Below are 9,443 nucleotides of genomic sequence, written 5' to 3'. Positions count from 1 at the left end.
TTGCTTACAAATTTATCTTTTTGCTATATAAAGAATAAATAGCACAGAGCTTAGCAAATTCTAAGGGTGAATATCTAAGATATTCAGTAAAAGGCAAGAAAGAAATGTAGGAGACATGTAGGAGGCTTTTTAAATAATCCAAGTGAGAATGAGAAGATGGGAAGAAATGGACATATGCAAAAGATATTTGATATAAAACTGACAGGATAAGGACAAACTAAAATATAAGGGTAATAAAGAGGGAACAATTAAGAATGGCTTGTCTAAATGACAGTGCTATTAACTAAGATGGAGAAGGAGCAGATTTGGGAGAGGGAATCAGTTTTGACACCGTTATCAAGGTGCTCACCTATGTGAGATTTGGGCACAGCACATGCATTTAGGACTAGAGGAGACATCTGAGAGAATGTGTAGACAAACTCCTGTACTTAGAAGTGAGGTGAAGGAAGAGAAATCTGCCAAAAGTCACTATCTTTGTCAACACACATGCCACAGCATGCCCTTCCTGATCAGAGTTCATTCCCACCCCCCTGGAGTTGAGCATTATCCTGACTGATGATGATCACTTCCTTACATTTTAGTTTTACTGCCTAAATATGCAGACTTGACATGTTTAGTCTGCCTGTTTCTGGCATCAAGGTTAGGCCACCTGCAGAAAACAAGTAAAGAACAAATGCTCTTTGTCTGTTTTCTGGAATAGTTGGTGTAAGGTTGGAATTACTTTCTCCTTAAAATTTTTGATAGAAAACAGTATCAAATTCCCTCAGAAAACTAAAAATGGAACTGCCTTTTCACCCAGCAATTTCATTCCTGGGATTACACACTAAGAACCCTGAAACTCCAATTCAAAAGATCCCATGCACCTCAATGTTCATAGCAGCACAATTTACAATAACCAAGAGCTGGAAGCAACCTAAGTGCCTATCAGTAAATAAGTGGATCAAAAAACTGTGGTACATTTACACAATGGAATTCTACAAAGCCGAAAGAAAGACAGAGTTCCTACCCTTTGCAACAGCATGGATGAAACTAGAAAGTGTTATGCTAAGTGAAGTAAGCCAGGTGGTAAAAGACAAATACCATATGATCTCACCTATAAGTGGAACCTAATCAACAAAACAAACAAGCAGGCAAAATATAACCAGAGACATTGAAATTAAGAACAATCTGACAGTAACCAGAGGGGAGATGGGAGGGGCAATGGGGGGAAAAAGGGGAAAGGTTTGCAAAACCATCTATAAAGGACACATGGACAAAACCAAAGGCGGGTAGGATCAAAGATGGGAAGTGAGGATGGTTAGGGTAGGGGGGAGTGGAGAGTGTAAAATAGAGACAACCGTACTTGAACAACAATGAAATCTAAAAAATTAAAAATTAAATGTTTGATAGAAATCATGGCTAAAGTCTTATGGGCCTGGACTTTTCTTAAATGGAAGGCTTTAAATGACTGATTCGGTTTCTTTAACAATTATAGAAATATTCAAGCTGATTTTCAATTATTGATACTAACACCAAAAATAGTCAAGTACTGACTAACTTAACAGACCTTTCATAACCTGATGTATTTTTTTCCTTTTAGGAGGGAGTTGAGTGGGTTAAGTCCCTATTGAATTATTTTTAAATTTGCATTTTCAGAATATATATCAAACTACTAAAAAAATGTATTGGATAGCTGACCAAAAAAGGGCAAGATTACATTCTTACAACAGGTCATGAACTGGACCTATTTCATGTGGCTCCATGGATTTGCTCAGCCAGAGTTTTCTGCTCAGTGCTACCAGTGATGATTAAGATCATCTTACAGTAATTATATCATGGAAAACCACTAAAAGGAACCTTTGCTCTTCAATAGAAGAAGGCTCATGGCTCTTGCAACAAATATTTGAAAGAATATCAAATATGGCCTTCATGATTTGGGGTTCCTTCTATTAGTTGTTTCACCTATAAGAACATATACTATGGTTGAAAGAAGAATTTGAAAATAAAAGATAAAAGGGGCTGAAAAGCAGACTGAGGATTGAGAATTTCATTCCTGAATCTGCAATAGCTCACCGCTACACTTAAGAAGTGTACTTTTCCCCCTTATCAGCAAAATAATATGTCTACAACACCATCAACAAAGCCTACCACGGAGGCCGACAGACGTGTATTGATTTGCTTTCCCGAAGACCAGGGGTTTCAATGAATCAGACCACTGGAAAACTAGCTATTCCTTAAAAACTTCATAGTTTTAAACTGAACTGTGAAGCTCTGACCAGCTCTCTCTCCAGGCCTTGGTCATTTGCAGGTGGAGTGTGTAGAAAGTTTTACCTATCAAGAGGAAAGTTCCTTTTTCTTTATTTTTTCTTTTTCTTTTGTAAAAATAATGGAAGGGAAACAATTCACATCAGTGTGAAACAAATATTTTTTAAATTATTTTCTGATTATCTTCCCCACCACCTTTCTATTTCTTATATACATCTTCCTATAGCTTTTTCATACAAACATACTGAAACATGAATTTCTTGGTTATTTGTACACAAATGGAATATTCTTATACATATTATTCTAAGAATTACTCTTACCAGCTTAATACATATCATGAATCTAATTTCAGATCAGTAAACATAGGACAGATTCTTTCTTATTAATGTGTCATATTATGGGTTTAATACAATTTAACCACTTTCCTATTTATATCCTTACTGGAAGTACTTCTTACTTACAGATTTTTCTTCTATTAATAATACATCAATAAACTCATTATGTACTGAAGTTTTTTATTTCAATGGGATAGAATTGCAAAACTGGGGCTCCTGTGTAAAAAAAAGTACTTGTATTATTTATTTTTAATATATACCTACTTTTCTTAAAGCTATGGTAATTTATAGTCCTACTAGGAAGACATGAGTGCATATTCTCTGATTGGCTATTGTTACTCTTTAATTTTTACCAATCTCATAGATGAAAGATAGTTTCTTATGTTTGCTTCAGTTTGTACTTCCCTAACTACTCCTCAAGTTGACTCTCTTCTCTGTGGTGTTTATTCTCTAATTTTTATTGGTTTGTTTAGTGTTTTAAGTTTCTTGAGTTTTGCTTTTGTTGTAAATTTGTGGGAGATCCTTGCAGGATATTAACCCTTTACCTGAAATATGGTTAATGTTTCTCAAAACTTTCCCACAAATCTCCATATTTTATCTAAATTTTTTTCCTCAGCCTATGGTTCTCTTTAACTTTGGGTTGTGATGTCTCGTGCCATGTATCTTTTAAAAATTTTTATATAATTGTGCTGGAGACTACCAATTGTCCACATAAATTCATTCTGCTTTCCTCTCTGACACATGGCTGGACTGCACTTCCCCACTCCTTTTCAACTTGGTCCGTGACTGACCTTCACCAGTGTAACATCAGCAGGGCAATGTACACCTCTCCCCAGGGTTAGGCCTTAAAAAGTAGCTGTGTTACCTCCATGCTCTCCTTCTCCTTCCACCACCTGGAACCTGGACATAACAGCTCAGTTTTGACCGTGGACAGGACAATATCCTAAGAGATGACAAAGCCACATGTATCTCTCAGGATCCAATCAGGAGACAGAAATGGCAGGGTAGGGGAGGTGGGATTCAATATAAAGAATTTGTAACTCTGATAAACAAATGACTATAAAATATAAGGAAACACTACATGTGACCCTAGAGTTAACAGAGAGCATCCAAGAAAGACCAAACTTAGCAAGGCCCACCCCTCCAAGGCTGGGGATCAGCCCATTAGGTAGCAGAGATTTCTGCTTGTTTTCCCACACCAGAGCTGTCTGGTAGCCACTAGACAAGCAGGAAACAATCTTCCAGAGTGCAGCTGAGTACAGGTTGTCAGCAGCTGGTGATATGGTGACACGGGCATGCACACAGGGTGTGCCCTGGAGCACAGGTCTGCAAAGGGAACCATGGCACCATGAAGACAGCACACCTTTGGGGACCAGGTTTTTTGTGAAGCATGCCTCAGGAAAGTCATCTCCAGGCCAGGCTGAAGTGTAAAAGTTGCCAAGGGAGCTCTGGTTGGGAGTGCACATTGGGGCAGAATTCTACTGAACATCCTCACATGCACACTGCTGACGCACCATGCAGCGATCAGAAACGGCAAGAGAAGCCCCATCCTCCAGCAATGTGCCTCCAAGCACCCCCTGCTGAGAAAGCGTAATATCTTGTCACTATTCAAGAGAGATGCTCAAAGGAATTCAGTCCCTATCCCAGGGGACACTTTGAAAATGTGCGCTTCAGGTGGGGTTTAAAGGCAATAAACTGATAACCGGCACACTGCAACTTGTCAGTGTGGAAGGAGCTTGAGTTCCTATATGACTGCATGGTCCTGGAAGCTTGCCTCAGAACTGTTACATAAGAGAGAAATAAACTGTGTTCTTTGAGCCGCTTTCAGGGGAAGGCTCTTTGCAATAGCATTTTGGTTTTTCTTGCTAATTCAGTAGTCAAACATGTCACCTTTTCCATTTATGGCTTCTGAGTTTCCTGCCTTACTTAGGAAGACCCTCAAATGTTGATTTTAAAATGTATAGCAAGTGATTACCCAGTTAGGGAAAGACTATTCAGAAGACAACAAATACTGCCACCTTGGTTGTGCCTCATTGCCAGCTACTTCCTGACACAGATGAGCAATAAAGGAAAAGACAGACAAAAAAATCATATTAGTGAGGAGCTATGAGCACAAACCCCTCTAGCTCCTTTGAATACTTTCTGTGAATTCTTTCCAGAATACAGACCTAAAGCAGCTGCAGAAAGAGAGAGACAGTAAAAAATAATCATAATAATTAGTTTTTCTAGCAGATATCTTCACCACTCTATACAAATATTTGTTAATCAAGCAAGAGACTTGAACAGCTGAAAACAGAGGAGTTATACTTCAGTGGAAAGTTCTACACTGCCTTACTCCACAAATTATTCCTCTGGCCTAACATTAGGATTGTCCTGTGTGCAGACAAAGCTGACTCCATTTTAAAACTCACCCACTTTTATTCTAGTAGACTCCAGAATGTACAGAGGCTTTGGGTTAATCACAAACTAACATTAATCCTTTCTCTACTAAAGAGTCCTTCTTCCCCTGCAGGGCATCCTCAGCATTATTGTTTAACCCACCATGGTGCCAGAGCTTCCTGGTATCTGGAGCCTTTGCTCTGCTCCATCATCTTGCATTCTTTTTGGAGCAATAGATCTGTTTCATAGTGGGAGATAAAAACAGTGATCTGGAGGGTAAACAGCACACAGATCCATTTTCTGCCCTGCTGCCTAGGACTGTGTAAGTAAGTTCCCTATTAAAACTCTTTAAACCAACAATCAGGACTTGTCTGTGTCCTTCATTGGCTCTTGGATCCTTCAGCATTTGAGAGCCACTTTGCATACACAGCCTTTTCATACAACATCCTGTCATGTGAAAAGTTCATCATACCCTCTCTGGATATTCTCCATCATTCCCCTTTCCTCTACATCATTTTCCCTTTTGTGAGAAGGAATTATGGCCTTATAAATAAAGTCAGCCAGCCATCATGGCCAAATAGGAAGCCTGCTAAAACAAGGAAACAAAGAAACATGGCCCAAATGAAAGAACAGATCAACACCAGAAAAAGAGATAAAATGGAGATGAGCAATCTACCAGGTGCAGAGTTCAAAACTTTGAGTTCTGCATCTGGTAGATTGGTTATAAGGATGCGCAAGAACTTAGTGAAGACCTCAGCTGCCTAAAAAAGATCCAGTCAGTAACAAAGGATACACTAATTGAAATAAAGAACAATTTATAAGAAAACAACAGTAGACTAGATGAAGCCAAGAATCAAATCAATGGTTTGGACCATAAAGAACCAAAAACAACCATGCAGAAGAAGAAAAAAAAAGAATTGATAAAATGAAGACAATATAAATAGCCTCTGAGACAACTTTAAGAGGCCCAACATTGGCCTCATAGGGGTACCAGAAGGAAAAGAATAAGAGCAAGAAATTGAAAATCTATTTGAAAAAATAATGAAAGAAACTTCCCTAATCTGGTGAAAGAAATAGACATGCAAGTCCGGGAAGCACAGAGTCCCAAACAAGATGGATGCAAAGATGCCCATTCCAAGACACATCATTATTAAAAGTCCAAAGGTTAGAGATAAAGACCCTTGAAAGCAAGAGAAAAGAAGTTAGTTACCAGAAGGTTGGCAGATGGGAGTGGGGAGGGGGAGAATGGGTGAAGATTTAAGGGGATGGAGAAGTACAAGTGGGTAGTTGCAGAATAGCCATGTGGTTGTAAAATACAGCATGGGAGACAGAGTGGCCAAAGAACTTGTACTCATGACCCATAGACATGAACAATAGTGGAGGAATTGCCTGAGAGAACAGTGGGCATTAATTTTTCCCCCTGTGTCAGGACACAGGGGGAAAAGTCAGGACAACTGTAATAGTATAATCAATATAACTTTTAAAAAAAATCACTGGTTAAAGTATCTGTTGTAACAGGTGCCCACCAGCTAAAAGAAAAATGAAGAGATTCAAGATGATGATGTTTTGGCCTGGCCAATGTGGCTCAATGGATTGAATGCCCATCTGCAAACCAAAGGGTCACCAGTTCAATTACCAGTCAGGGCACATGCCTGAGTTGCCAGCCAGGTCCCCAGTATGGGATACACAAGAGGCAACAACACATTGATGGTTCTCTCCCTCTCTTTCTTCCTCCCTTCCCCTATCTCTAAATATGAATAAATAAAATATTTTTTAGAAAAGATGTTTTTACCTTCCCTATGCTGCACACAGCAGAAGAAATCACAGTTCATGCATGTGGAAATACTGGCTGACTAATTGAGGCCCCCTGAAGACAATGCAATACCCCAAATTTGGTGATGACCTGAACGTGAGCAGTGACAAATGTCATTGTTGATTCTGGTACTTTATGAATTTCATAAATTTATTACATTTTAGTCACTTGTTCTAAACAATAGTGTAAAATCCACTAGCAAATACCATCTCCCTCACTTTTGTTTTGTTGCATTCTAGAATCTTTTTCTTGAAATTCAGGCTTAAATCTGAGGGTGAGAAAAAACAAAATCACCTAACATTGTCCCATTTCATTTTTATTTTATTTTTTCTTTCATTTTTTAAATTTTTTGCCCCAACATGTTAATTACACTTTTGTACCCTTGTACCTTCCACCCTAGAGGGATTCCCTGCATCTCTGACCCCACCTGCCTAGTGAAGTCCCACTAGACAAAATTCAAGACTCAGTTCAAGTGTAACTGTTCTGACGGTTCTGTGGGGTCTTTTCTGAGTTCCTCTAGGTAGAATTAATTAATCCAGCATGAGTGTTGTCATGGTTCTTTGGGCACATTATTTAGCATGTATCTTCATTGCCTGCTGAACTGTGGCAGGGATTGATGTGATTGAGAATATATTTGTGTGTGGTATATGTATATGTGTGTGTTATATACATTTCTATATATATATATATATATATATATTTCTACTGCATGGCATTTCTATGTGGTGAATAAAATTTACTAAATGAATCAATATTTCACTTTTGTTATATTGCCTCTACCTTCTAATGTCAGGATTTCAAATTCTTAAAATAATTCACTAAGAAATTAAAGCATTCCAGTAAAATAGTATTTTGGTCTTAATTTAGAGCAATGTTAAAAGTCCCAAAGTGGGAAAGGATTGAAGTTGGGAAGTGTACATGTGTGGGGCAGGAGAAAGTGGTGGTGGGAAAATGGAGACAACTGTACTTGAGCAATAAAAAAAAAAAAAGTCCCTCTGCAGTTCCTTCAGCAGTTCTTCACAGTGGTGGATTATGACCTGGAGGAGCGCTGCCCTCTGGTGGCATCCTTTTAAACAAGCACAAATGTGGTACCTATTGTGCAAGGCTGGTCTTAGTTTTGATAGTGGTTGTAATCCCCCTGCCAAGCTGGGCAGCAGATAACCACACAGTCATAAACAATTTGCAGAAGGCCAGTAGTACAGAATACTCATTTTCATTTTACAGCCTGTGAAAGTCAGGCAGGATACCAAGTAGGAAATACAAACTGGTAAATTTCTTTATAAGTATTTTATAGGGTTCCTGCGTTGCCTTAAATTATTTGTAACATTTTTATTATGCCCATGATTTTAAGTGGCTTTATGCCAGGCTTGTCGGGACCACACACAGTACCAAAGAAATATAAGTAATAAATGCTGCTTAGTTCCATGATCTTACAGAGAGTAACAAGCCTCAATCGAATAATAACTGGTGGTCCCAACCTTTGATTCTATAAAAGTATAAAATAAATGTATATTTACTGACTTGAAAATACATAATAATACAGGAAGTTAAAACAGTATGATGCATGCAGTGTGTGTGTGTACATATATGTATATAGATATATACAGATATGTGATGTTTCTAATTTTGTATACATTTCACATGCATAGGTTTATAGGAAGAAAGGTCAGAAGTAATACGTCAAAATGTTAATGACTCTAATTAGTAGATAGCAAAAATTTTAGCTGCTCTTAATTTTTGTTTATCTATATTTTCCTAATTTTTCCTAAAACAATTATGAATTAATTACTGAGGCAATAAAAAGGACAGAAAAACACAGATAATGTTACCACAGCAAACATTAATAGATAAGAATTAAAATCAAAATTAAAATGATCCTGCCTAGTGCAAGTTAAAGAGGCACCTTCTAATGCAAACATCACTAAGAGAAATAGATCTTTAGCTTTCATTTAACAAGAAGAAATGTGCTAAACCCCAGAAAGCTGTTCTCTTGGGGACTGGGCCCAGTGAGGCATTGTTCGGCCCCAGTTATGTGGCAATTATTCATTAAGTCAGTCTGTTCTTCATTAAAAAGCCAGTGAGGTCAGGCCCATGGTTACTTTGGAAATATGGCTTCCTTAAAAACGTTTTGAATTATTTCAAAAAGAAACCAAACTATAGGCACTTGAATGCCCCATGAGTGCTCAAGAAACCAGGCAAATGGCATGAACATTTGGCAAAGGAAGCTCAGCAATTTTCTTTTTAATTATTGAAATGAGAAAGTGAGTTTGGTTTCATTTAGCTGTTCAAATAGAAATCTGTTTAAATATTTAAACAGAAAAGCCTTCTGGTCTACCATCCTGCCCTACTGTAACACCTATGGCCTTTCCAAAAACATAAATGTTATAGTGGTACAACAGCCACGTGTGGTGGATAAAAATTCAGGAGGGCTATCTCAGGAATAAGAAGTCCCAGTCTCACACCAAGCCCCCCAAGCCCTAGGGTTCCAGTGCCAGGAAGATAAGTCCCCACAACTTCTAGCTGCAAAAACCAGTGGGGATTGAGTCAGTGGAAGAAACTCTGGGAGTCCCAGGTAGATCTTCTTAAAGACCCACATGAGATGTACTCAGACTCACTCCCTCTGAGCTCTATCACTGGGGAGCAGCTTGAAAGGCACCATGACAAATAAGGAT

Source organism: Phyllostomus discolor, chromosome 1 (assembly GCF_004126475.2).
Source record: "Phyllostomus discolor isolate MPI-MPIP mPhyDis1 chromosome 1, mPhyDis1.pri.v3, whole genome shotgun sequence".
Lineage (NCBI taxonomy): Eukaryota > Metazoa > Chordata > Mammalia > Chiroptera > Phyllostomidae > Phyllostomus > Phyllostomus discolor.
The sequence above is the reverse complement of the archived record's forward strand: the minus strand, read 5'-3'. Positions refer to the sequence as shown.